Source organism: Dendrobium catenatum, unplaced genomic scaffold (assembly GCF_001605985.2).
Source record: "Dendrobium catenatum unplaced genomic scaffold, ASM160598v2 fragScaff_scaffold_1067, whole genome shotgun sequence".
Lineage (NCBI taxonomy): Eukaryota > Viridiplantae > Streptophyta > Magnoliopsida > Asparagales > Orchidaceae > Dendrobium > Dendrobium catenatum.
The window spans coordinates 637,341-650,503 of record NW_021319529.1 but is presented as its reverse complement, the minus strand read 5'-3'; the positions used below and the strand labels follow the sequence as shown (position 1 = coordinate 650,503).

Here is a 13,163-nt window from a genome sequence, read left to right as displayed (position 1 = left end):
GAGCAAAAGATTATAACATTGCTAGTCTTTTGGGAATGGTTGTGGTGGCATTCCCTTTTAAATGTTTAGGTCTTCCTCTTAGCACTTGCAAGCTGAACAAAGTTCACTACCAACCACTGGTTGAGAAAGTTTTTGCTATGCTCTTGGGCTGGAAGTAACTGATGTTATCTATGGCGGGCAGATACCAACTTATGAAGACCACATTACTTGTAGTAATGAAACCTACATTTAAAATCTGACCCTTCAATAATCTATAATTCCTAGCAAATCCTTGACTTCCTGAATACAATGGGATTTCCCACCTGGTGAATCTTTTACTTTGCCTCCTCTCACTAAGATTATGGATTTTTCTTATGACTTATGGCCTTCATTTGGAATATGAGCAATTACATCAGATCGAGTGCTCAATCGTACTTTGGCTATCTTATGTAGAGCTTAATTTGGTTTTTTTGTTGTTCTCGTCAAATCACATAGACATATTCATTTCTTATGGGGACATTGATCCAAAGCTTAAGTATGCTCTATGCACTATTTTTCTTCTCTATCATGGTGAATCATTTGATTGAAAGTAGGCATCCCTTTTTCCTATTTTCTTTACCCCTTTGCCCTTTCACTAGTGCTTTCTCTCATTCCAAAGCATCCCTTTTCCATTCATAGAGAGATCTAATCTTCAAAATCAAGAAAAAGACCATTATGGACCAAGATCCAAATGGATCAATCTTTTTGGGAGGTACTGCCCAAGGAGATGAAAAGGTGACTTTCAAATCAGGGATAACAAAAAAAAAATAGAAATCAAATAAAATTATATATCAAAATGGGAATCACTCGAGGGATTATAACCACATTCATAGGCTAACAATTCTTTTTGATAGGTCAAACTATTGGAATCAAATGGAAAAGGAGAGTGAGTGACATCAAAGAAATAAGTATACTAATCCCTAAATAGATCAAAATAGGAGCAAATTATGACATCACAAAACTTTTTTTTCTCTCTCGCTCTGCTCATGGTGATCCTTGCTCGTGGAGAAGTATAATGGAAAAAAAAATTAATAATGTGAACAGTCAAACTTCGTATATTCATAGATGACAATCATTATACGAACTCGTCCTATCCTTGACTCCTTCAACCAAGAAAGACATTGGCTGCACCCGACCATGTGGCTCAAAGAAGTGTCTTTTTTTGACATTTTTATTTTTCATATGGGAAAATTTAAAGTGTCAAACACTTTCTTTTTAGAGAAGGCGTGGAGTGTTTCACTTGTAGAACAAAGGAAAGGTGCTAGTCTGGTTCTTTTTCTTATAATATGATATTCTAGGATGCTCTTTTTGGCATGTTTCTTATACTCATTAGAAATGAGTAAACCCCTTTGTTTGCTATGCAACCTTTTTTTTCTAATAGTTCCATCATGAATATTGAAAAATATAACACTAGGCATATTGTTAGTGTCGAAACTAAGATGAATCTTTCAAACTGAAGCTTTTAGTTACGATGAAAGGAAGCATGGTAGGGATCTCGGAGATATGCCCCTCATTTAGTCACTCTATAATAGAAATAAAAGTTGATGTATCTAACTAATCTCATAACGTACTGGTTGGGTCAGGTCACATTTCCTTCACTAGTGCTTGGAAATAAAGTGGCTATAGCTTGTTATACTTCACGTGCAAGAAGAGCGATAAAAAATTAGAGACCTAGTGAGCCCACTATAATGGCACCAAAATAAGGTATGTGGGATGAGAACCCAATACTAGCTGAGATCTTTTCATGCACATGTCATACCTAAAGTCATTAGAGACATTATGATGTGGGCGACAATGGATAAACTAAATAGATGAAATAGCTATAATAAAAATCATGAATTAAACATCTCTAGCTTTAAAGAAACATGATTTTTGCCTAAAATTAGCTAGAATAGAAGCCCTAAACTAGGTAAGCCCTGTATATATGAATAGCATTAGAAGTGTCGTGACCCTATAGTTTGAAACTAGCCCTGAATCAAAGAAGCTTGTTGTGAATTTAATTTTAGGGAATATAATTTTGATGATAGCAAATATTTCTATTTTTCTATAACTGCCTTGTCTACTAACATTTGAGGTCTACAAGATCAAAGTTTAAATTGAACAAGCTCAAGATTGGATAGATTAGGACTGAGTAAGTTTGTAATGTACGTCATATGTCTTTTACCCTTTCTTGAGTCATACGTAAACATTGTGGGTACTGATGCTAAGTAACCTTCCATACACACACTTAGGTAAAAATTTCTTTCTAAGTGATTAGTATTTTGTATTTTGATCACATCATCTGGGACGATCCAAAAATAACCTTGGACGATCAGTTAAAAATAGAAACCCTAATTAGGGCATCCTAGTTAAGGAAACTATAATTAAGTGAATCATCTTGGACGATATTAGAATCATACAGGATGATAGGCTCAATTAAGAAAGAATTAGCCACCATATCTATTTAGGCATCTTTTAATTTAGAAATCATCCAGGATATCGTTCTGAATGATACAACATAATTATGCCTAAATTAATCTGGTAACTAAGGAAAGTAATTAAGTTTTAATTACTCGTTCATATCATCCTGGCCGATCACAGGATCATCTGAGACTATCAGTTCACAAACCTTAGTTCATTCTAGACAATCAAAAATAGGCCTGGTTCCATTTAGGGCGATGCTCTGGATTATATGTATTAAATTGAATTAATCGTCTGGGATAACTGGGAGATTGTCATAAATGATCTAGTTATTTTTCCATCTTCCAAACATCCATTCAGGGCAATGTTCTGGATAATAGTTATCATTTTAAACTAATTGGCCTGGATGACCATGAGATCGTCTTAGACAATCTAGTTATTTTGCCATCATTTACACATCCATCTTGGGAGATGGTCTGGATGATATTCAATGACTTAAACTAATCGTACAGGATGATATCATATTATTAGATGATCTAAATAAAGTAACCTTCTAATCTTTTAGACTCTTCCAAATCATCCTGACTGATTGAGTTAAATTTGTACTGATCTTCTAGGATGATCGGTAGATCATCCAGGATGATATTTGATTATTAATCGCTAATTAGGGCTAATTTAGAGCCCTTGTTTAAATGATCTCTTATTTTCTCAAGAGAAGATCTTTTGCTGTTGTCTTGACCTCAGAGAGAGCTAAGAGGAGAGGGGGAGCAAGGGAGAGAGAGAGAGAGAGAGAGAGAGAGAGAGTCTTACGAGGGGGAGTTTTTGAGGGGTTTCATAAAGATTGCTTTAAGCAAAGATTCTAGTCTTCTTCTCCGGTAATCATCCCTGGTTCCTTGGAGGTTCAAGAGAGATTGACTTTAGCAACTGATCAAGGTTCTCTGCTTGCTTCTGGAGGAAGCAAAAGGAGTTGGATTCTCTTTCTTATTCAGGAGGAAGCAAAAGTAGTTGGGTTCTCTGCCTCACCAGGGTTGGTGGAAAGGAGTATTTGTACAGGCTTCTCCTCCTTGCTATGGGGGAAAAAGGAGAGACACTGATTTTAGTGAAATACTTGGAGGAGAGGCTCTGGGGAGTGGATGTAGGTTAGGTTGACCAAATCAATATAAAATCTAGTGTGTTCTTTTTTATTATTTCTTTCGCATTTAATTTTTGCACTTAGTTTCTCTTGTAGTGAATCTTAGTTCGATTGTGTTTGTGTTTCTATTTAGATATTTTTTAAAATACCAATTCACTCCCCCCCCCCCCCTTGCCCCCCCCCCCCCTTGGTTTATCCTCTAGACTACCAACATCCCTGGCGAACCTTTAAGTGGCATCATAGCGGGATTCAAAAAAATGAGTTTTGGAAAACTTTTGAATTTTGATCAATGGCTAACTTTGGAAATCGTAATACTATAGAAGGGTATTCAATTATCCGACCAGCTTTATTTAACAATATTCCTTTTGATTTTGGAAAACTCGCATGTCTACATTTTTACAATCGATTGACTATCGCATGTGGATGCTTGTTAGTATGGTTATTCACCTCCGTCTCATGAAATTAATGGCATTAAAATTGAGCTTCCTTTTATTGAATGAACTTTTGATGATAGGAATTTAGTGCAACTGAATGTAAAATATTTAAACTATTTTATGTGCCTTGAAATTAGAAAATTATATGTATGTTTCTACTTGTTCTACTGGTAAAGAAATTTTGGATAGATTGTGTATCACTTATGAAGAAATAAATAAAGTTAAGTAATCTTAGTTGAATATTTTATCTCATGACGATAAAGTTTTTCATATGAAACCTACTGAATCAATTTTTGACATTTATACAAGGTTTACTCAAATCGTTATTTCATTGCATGCCTTAGGAAGAGAGCTAACTAACTATGAAAGAGTGAATAAAATTTTGAGATGCTTGCCTTATTTCTTTGATGCTAAGATTATTATAATTATTGAATCTAAGGATTTAAATACTTATTCTGTTGATAACTTACTTGGGTCACTCATTGCATACGAGCAAGGAGTGAACCAAAGACAACTTGATGCATGTGCGAAGAAGAAGGAGAAAACTATGGTGCTAAAGGCTAATGATACATATATAAATTCTTCCGGGTCTAAAAGTGATGATATTGCCTTAGTCACTAAGCAATTCAAAAGCTTTTTAAGGAAAAAACACAAACACCATAAGAACTAGAAAAATGATAAGGATAATACAAATTATAAAAGTTTATCTGATGTTGTCTGTTTTGAATGCAGAAAACCTGGACATGTCAAAGCTGATTGTCCTACACTTAAGGATCACTTAAACAAGGAGAAGGGTGAGGAGAAACCCAAGTACAGGAAGGAAAATAATCAATTTCAAATGACATTCTGGGTGAATTCTGCATCTAACTCCTCTAAGACAGAAGCTGAGGAGGAAACAACAAACTTGTGCTTGATGGCCGGTGATCATCTTGATCAATCTAACCAAGAAGAGGTATGAAAACCAACCTATGAACAATTACTAGAAGTTTGTGAGAAAGTTTATGCATCATATAAGAAACTTAAAAAATTACATGCTAATTTGAAATTGGAGTTTTTGAATTTGCAAAAAGAGCATGAAGTTTTATTGAAATATCACTCACAAATTGATAGCAATCACATGTCTTTACTTGATAAGTTTAAAGAATTGAATAAAAATCATTCTAAATTGGTTGTTGAGCATGATTCATTGAAAGCATCTTAAACCTCACTTAAAACTGATTTTAAAACATATAATAATGAATCTGAGCATAGGGAGCACTATGTGAGAGTTGATAATGTTATTTTAGAAAGTATTAACTTGAGGCTTAAAGCTAAATTGAATGCACTTGAGTAAAATAGGACTACACCCGCACTTGATCTAAAGCCAAAATGTAGGAAGAGGCACTATAACCTAAATATATTTGTAAACCCTTTTTTTGGTATTAGATGTTTTTCATGTGACACGCTAGGGCACATTTCACACACTTGCACTGGACACTATAGTACACATTGGGTGTGGAAACCCGAATTACATGATTTACAGCATAATAAACATGCATTGTATTCTTCTTTCTATAAGAAGGGACCCAAACCTGTTTAGATTCCTAAATCTGATGTTTGATGATTTGTATGCTTACTCTTATAAAAGGCCTTATGAGAGCATGTGGTACCTGGACAACGGAGGCTCATGGATCTTAATTGCACAATCTTACTACTTAATAAATTCTGATTTGCTTTTTCTCTGCTTATTGCTTGTTATTATTTTTTATTCTTTCTTTTATGTTTTGAGTTTTTTTATTTGTTGTTATTTTGTAGTGGTTTCATCTCTGATTTTTTTTTGTTAGTTTTTTTTTTGTCATAGCTGAAATGATATATTATACCTTGTTTTTATTTTTGAAAATTTATAAGCAATATTTAACTTCTCTAAATCAGTTAAAGAAAGAAACAATATTGATTGTTTCTCTTCCTTTAATTTCTTTTAGTGGTGTAATTATCTTTTCTAAATAAAAGTCTATCTCAAATTAACAACTGGACTTTGTGATTCAGATCTTTTCTATCTTGCTATAGCAATCTATCTTATATATATAATGTTCAAAGTCTTTCTGTTACTTTCAAATTTTTTAAAATTTTATCATTACATTTATCATATGAATTTGATTCTATTTTGTGTCTTATTCTTCCTTATATTAGAGAGTGAGTTTTTCTTCTCTAATATCTTAAAGATATTCTCACAACTAAGAGTATTTAAGAGGTTTGAAATGGAATCTAGCTTGCAAAGAATGACAAGGGCATAAAATGAGCTCCAAAAAGAGAAGAAAAATGAAAAGATGCGCAATGACTGCCAAAAAAATTGAAAGATACACAAAGTGTATCAAAAATCAAAATATGTGCAAAGTATGCTAACCAATTTATAAGAGGCGTAAAATGAGCTCACCCAAAGCAAACTTTCTTCTCTTTCGACCTTTAAAATCTTAGAAGAATTCATGTGTCACTTGATATTTACATTGGCTTGATTTCGAATTTCAAGATTATAATTAATTACTTTGATATATTATTCTATAAAATATTTTTCTGGAACCAAGTTTTGAACGGATCTATTTTGCTTATCCAATTGATTTTTTTTAGTTAAATCTTTATTTTCAAAAGATGTTTTGCCCTGTGAGAAGTCCAAGCTAAAGCTAATAGGATCTGTTATACTATCATTTTTCAAATTTTGACGATAGTAACTCACTCATTCTTACAAATTTTTAATTTAATCACATGGAAAATTTATCATATTTGTGCATCGATCAAAAATTAAAAAAAAAAAACTTATTTTATGTTCTTTTTTGTTTTTTATCATCTTTTTCATTATTTTATTTCTATTTTTACTGTTGATTTTTGTGTTTTTGTACATTCTCTTATCATCTCCATCCATCCCATGATTTTCAATTTTTTTCTCACATCGTCCTGGACGATATTTATATCAGCCTGGATGATATTTTCAATCCACTCTTAAAAATCCATCTAACTATTGAAACTCGTTCACTATGAATTAGGTTGTTAAGTCTAAGTTTATATCCCACGGCTAACCAAGAGGGGGTAAATTGGTATTTTAAAAAATTAATCCCTCTTTTGAGTATTTTAAACCGAAAATAAACTTTAATGAATTTTGTAGAAATAATTTTTCAACCACAGTTTTAAAATAGTAAATCACAAAAATAAAAAGTAGCGGAAAAATAATGACACCAGATTTATAGTAGTTTGGTCAAAACCAGACCTACATTTACTCCCCGGAGGCACCTTCTGAGTATTACACTAATACCACTAGAGACTCTGCTTTTGCACCCACAGCAAGGCAGAGAAGCCTTTACAAAACTCTTTCCACCACTACCCGGTGTGGCAGAGAACCGTCAACCTTTTACTCTATCCCCAGTGCTGGCAGAGAATCGTCATCCTTTCACACTATCCCCAGTACAGGCAGAGAATGTTCTGACCTTTCACACTATCCCCAGTGCTGGTAAAGAACCGTCCGTTCTTTCACACTATCCCCAGTGCTGGGCAGAGAACCCTTCATCCTTTCACACTCTCCTAGTGTGGGAGGAGAACCCTTCATCCTTTCACACTCTCCTAGTGTGGGCAGAGAACCCGCAACTCTTCACACTTTCCAAGTGTCGGTAGAGAATCGGTTCTCCTTAACATATCTTCTCACAAGAATTTTAGAAGAAAGAAAGAAAAGAGTGAAGTAATCCCAAATCACAAGTAGAGATACTTACCTTTGAACACCAAGTGAAGCCTTCACGCTCTAGTGGTAGGAATTCTCCTTTGAATGCTCTCTCACACTCTCTCCTTGACTCTTCTTTCATTAGACACGAAGAACAAAGAGCAAAAAAATTTGGTGGCAGTAAAAATTGGACCTTATATAGGAGAGACAAGAAAAACTGTCTAAAAACTACAAATATTCAAGTCAACATGAAATGGATCGTCCCGTATGATCGTGGATCTGCCTGGACGACTTTACTTAAAGGGTCAGAAATGATCCTAATGAATATTAGTACGAACTATGTTCATACACGATCATCGTCCCGCACGAACTAGGTTCGTCCGGATAAATAGTTATTTCATAGGTCGGTTCCCAAATTACCACAGGATGTAACCAACTTACTTAAGTCGGTTCCCATCGTCCTGGGATGAACAGGACTTCGTCCAGACAAAATTTTTATAGAGGGAAACTCGTCCTATCACGATTATGAATTTTATCAAAACAAAATTTTTATAGAGAAGACTTCGTCCGGGGATGATTTAGATTTCGTCTGGACGAAAATTTTAAGGAGCACAAGTCGTCCTGGCACTATTATAGATTTTGCTTGAATAAAATTTTTACAGAGAAGACTTAATCCAGGGATGATTTGGATTTCATCTTGACAAAATTTTTATAGATCCTAACTCGTCCTAGGACAAAAATAATTTTGTCCTGGACAACCAGGACTAAGAAAAATTTCCTCCAACTCCTGTTCGCATTGCTCTTACTAGGAGATAACTGACCTAATTGTTCCGTACGAATTAGGTTCATCCCGTACGAATTAGGTTCGTCCCGTACGATATGTACAAATTTTGTAAGATCTCCTTAAGTGTGTGTGTGTGTGTTTATTCACTCAATTATAATTACTCCCTCTCAATTTAAAGAACAATTTAAAGCTTTAATTTACAAAGGATTATATGCTGAATTTGATTTGAAGTCTTCATAGTTTGGAGTTTGATTTTCCTGAAATGTTAGTACACACAAGAGAAAAAATAAATCTTCCAAAAAGTGTTAGGAGATAACTACACATAAAACAATAATATTTCGAATCATCAAAACTATACAAGTTGCAAGAATGTAAAATAAGCAATTAGCAACTCTCTTAACAATCTCCTCCTTTTGATGATGGCAAAACAATTATTGTTTGTAGGATTTCAAATTCTAAGAATCTTCTAAACTCTCCCTGGATTGATAAACCCATGAAAATAAGGAGGTAATTGAATTAAAAAAAATTGTTTTTAAAAAAAAATTAAATAACACAAAAGATAAAACAAAAACAATCAAACATACATACGAAAACATACGATAAAATAAATAAAAAAAATACAAAAATACACTTGTCACAAATACAAAAGACAAAATAAATAATTTTTCCCCCTTTTTGACAACAACAAAAAGTGAAGAAGAAAAATACTAATGTAAGTAGAAATATGAGAATCATTTGAAACTTTAACCTTGAAAGTGATTGAAATAATGTATGTAAATAAAATTAAAATATTAGTCAAATCATAAAAATTCATTGAACTTAAGTAGAGATATAACATAAAAACTAAAAATAATTTATCAAAACATGAGTCTATTTAGATATTAAGACAAAAAAAAAATCATTACAAGAAGGATGAATAGAAAAATTGTACATTTCAAATTTCAATATGTAATATAAATGAACATAAAAACAATTTGAATTAAGATATTAAAAGAATCTGGAAAGAAATAACTACCATATGTGGCACTTTGCGCATCTTTTTTAAATCTGTGACACATTTTTGCACCCCTTTTTTTATGTTAGGCTTATTTTGTGCCTGTTTTACACATTATGAACATTTGTGCATTGCTTTTGATTTTTGCACATTTGTACATTTTTCAAGAGTAATCAAATTCTTTCTAAAATCAATAATCTAAAATTTCAAATTTATCTAAGTGCATAAATATTAACTGATAAGTAAAATACAAAATAAGAAAAACATCATTATTGTAATAATAATATTAACAATAAAGTAGTCTAAATAAGATACATGAAATTAATAATCTTAATAATATCAAATTATAATCAAAACTTAAATTTTGAATAATTAGATTTTCTAATGAATTTAATTTTAACTTATAATTCAGGATGTAGTACATTTAAGATTAAAAAATTTGATGATTTTCATAAAGACTAATAAATATTTCAAAAATAAGTTCAAATCAAAACACAAGAACTAATATTGATATCACTTTGAAGATATTACATCAGGATATCAATACAAAATAAAACATCTAGAATAAAAGAAAAATACATCGAACTACTAAAAATAAATAATAACTAACACATAAAATAAAAAACAATAACAACACAAACACATAACAATAAGTGCATCTATCGCTCAAATGGTCCTTGATCTGGAAGAGGAGGAGGAGCACCACCAAAGAGATTAAAGTATGTACTCATCATAAGTACATTGGTACTAATATCATTCATTTGCTCCCTCATATAACCCATATCATGTTGATATTGAGTAGCCTACTGCTGTAAATGAGTCTCAATTTGATCAAAGCGTTGATCAAAATCAGTCTCTAACTGATTAAATCTTTAAACCAAATCCTGATAATTTGGTTCATTAGCAGGAGCAGGTGCACCTTCTGGCTCTTCCTCTGTATCACTTATGACATGTGCTTTACCTGATTCCTCCTTGAAGATCGCTCTAAATGATTCATCATTATAGTAGAGTGGTTCTTCATATTCTTGATCTGGTAAACCAAGTTGTATTTCTTCTCTAGAACAAAGGTAATTAAGTGTCCTAAGGAAATATTACTTTTTCTTTTCTGTTATGCATGGCCAATTTCAAAAAATCCATAAAGATAGTCAAGTATAAGTTGGGTTTCATCTATAGGCTCATTTGATATGATTAAAATGGTCACCATAGAGAGAAGGGGGGTAATATTGACTCTATCACCAGCTTTTAGAATGATTGAAGTTCTAAGAACGTGCTAGATGATGCGTGCATTCCGGACAAGACCGGATACCTTAGCCACATGCTTATCTAAACCATTTTCTCTAATCACCCTATTGATTTCATACTATTTATATTGATCATTAGAGATTAAGGTATGGGCTCTATCTCCCTCAGTCCTTAAATTTAGAAATGCTCCTGTGTCATGCTTGGTGATTTTAACTTTTTATTTGAAGACATAGGAGCGAATCACAGAGTGGTCAGAGTTGAAGGATATATTAGATAGAAAGTAGTGAAAGATTTCTTTATTATAGAGGTGAACGAGGGTAAGGATAAAGCGAAACTGAGTTAAAGCAAATAAATGCATTACTTGAAAGGTAATATCTTCTTGGATTAGGATCCGGGAAGAGGTGATTTTGGCTGAAGCAAACCTAGGATAAGAATCCTCATTTGCTTTGGACAAAAATTTTTTGGATGAATTCCTATGTGATTTCTTGGCTAAGGCCTTTTGACACGTGCTTGAACTTGCCATTTGAAAAAGATCTAGAGTAAGAAAGGATATGAAAGTGATGTTTAGAGAGTGACAATTGAGTTGAAAAGATCGCCTATTTATTGAAAAATGATTCTTTCATACCAGAAGAAAATAATTCGTCCCGCACAACATTTTCGTTCGTTCCGTTTAAAAATATTTTGTATAGATGATTCAATATGACCAAAATGAAACGGCTTTTCGTAATCAACATGACTTATGAAGCATCCTTTCATACAAACTTTTGACCAGTCTATTCGTACAAATGAACATGTGTTCGTCCCGGGACGATCAAAACTTATATCATTTTAATGGCAGTTGAAATCGTCCCCTACATCGAACCAAAATGTGTTCGTCTAGACGAACCAAAGGTTCGTACGTATGAAGTTCGTATTAAAAACTACCTTATCCGTTCAACAACTTCATTCATTCGTCCCGTACGATCATAACGATCATCCAGACGAAGTGATCATTAAACACTGAAAACTGCATGCAAACGGTTTAAAATTTGACACTTTAACACATTACACAAATTGTTTCGTACAAAAATTTTTCATCTCGGACGATTGTCACAAAAAAAATTTTGATTTTGTACACTAACAAAACTAAAATTCAAAAGACACATTAAAAACATCATGTACAACAATAAAACACAGGTTAAAAAAATCACACAAAAATAAGATTAAAAACTCATAACGAACACAAAAACATTAACTAGAAAACAAACATCAATGTTGCATAAAATATTTTTATTTAAGCATTTAAATCAATCACACCAAGCCTTGTTCTTAATGCAATGAAAGTATCAAAGGCTAAAGGTTTTGTAAAAATGTCTGCAAGTTGATTTTCAGTTATAACATGAATGAGTTCAATTTCTCCCTTGGATGCATGATCCCGTATGAAATGATGCCTTATGTCTATGTGTTTGGTTCTTGAATGTTGAATAGGATTTTTAGAAATGCAAATAGCACTAGTATTATCACAATAAATTGGTATAGTGCCTATAGTTAATCCTAAATCAATCAACTGTTGTTTCAACCAAAGTATTTGTGCCACACAACTTCCTAATGCAATGTATTCAGCTTTAGCAGTAGAAAGGGCTACTAAATTTTGTTTTCTACTGGACTATGAAATTTCCAATGAATTAACATATTCCATAAGTGCTTTTCCTATCCATCTTACATCCTGTAAAGTCAGAATCTGAATAACCAATTATTTCAAATGAAGAGCTAAACTTAGGATACCAAATTCCTAAGTTCTGAGTTCCTAACAGATATCTTAAAATCCTTTTCACTGTTATCAAATGTGATTCTTTTGGATCTAATTATAATCTAGCACACAAGCAAATACTAAACATGATATCGAGTTGGCTAGCAGTCAAGTAAAATAATAATCCATTTATCCCTCTAAATTTCTTTTAATCAACAGATTTTCCCTTAGGGTCCTTATCCAACTGAACTGAGGAGCTCATTGGTGTACTAATAGGTTTAGCATTGTCTATTTCATACTTTTTAAGGATGTCCTTAACATACTTTGATTAACTAAGAAATGTACCTTCCTCAATTTGCTTAATACAAAATCCTGGAAAGTAATTCAAATTTCCCATTAGACTCATCTCAAATTCTCATTCTTTTAGAAAAATTATCACAAAGATTTTTATTTGTAGATCCAAAAATAATATCATCCACATAAATTTGAACAATGAGTATATCCTTTCCACATCTCTTCAAAAAGAGAGTTGTATCCACACTTCCTTTTTCAAAAGATCTTTCAAGTAGGATGGTGCTCAACCTCTCATACCGAGCCCTAGGTGCCTGTTTCAATCCATATAATGCCTTTTTCAACTTGAAATCATGATTTAGGTATTTTGAATTTTCAAAACCTGGAAGTTGTTCTACAAACATCCTCTTGAATTACCCAATTTGAAAATGCACTTTTGACATACATTTGGTACAAT

General features: G+C 32.7%; 1 pseudogene; it reads right to left on the bottom strand.

Annotated features, from left to right (window-relative positions):
* Window positions 1-626: 626 nt before the first annotated feature.
* Window positions 627-972, bottom strand: LOC110091803 (annotated as a pseudogene).
* Between the last annotated feature and the right edge of the window lie 12,191 nt (window positions 973-13,163).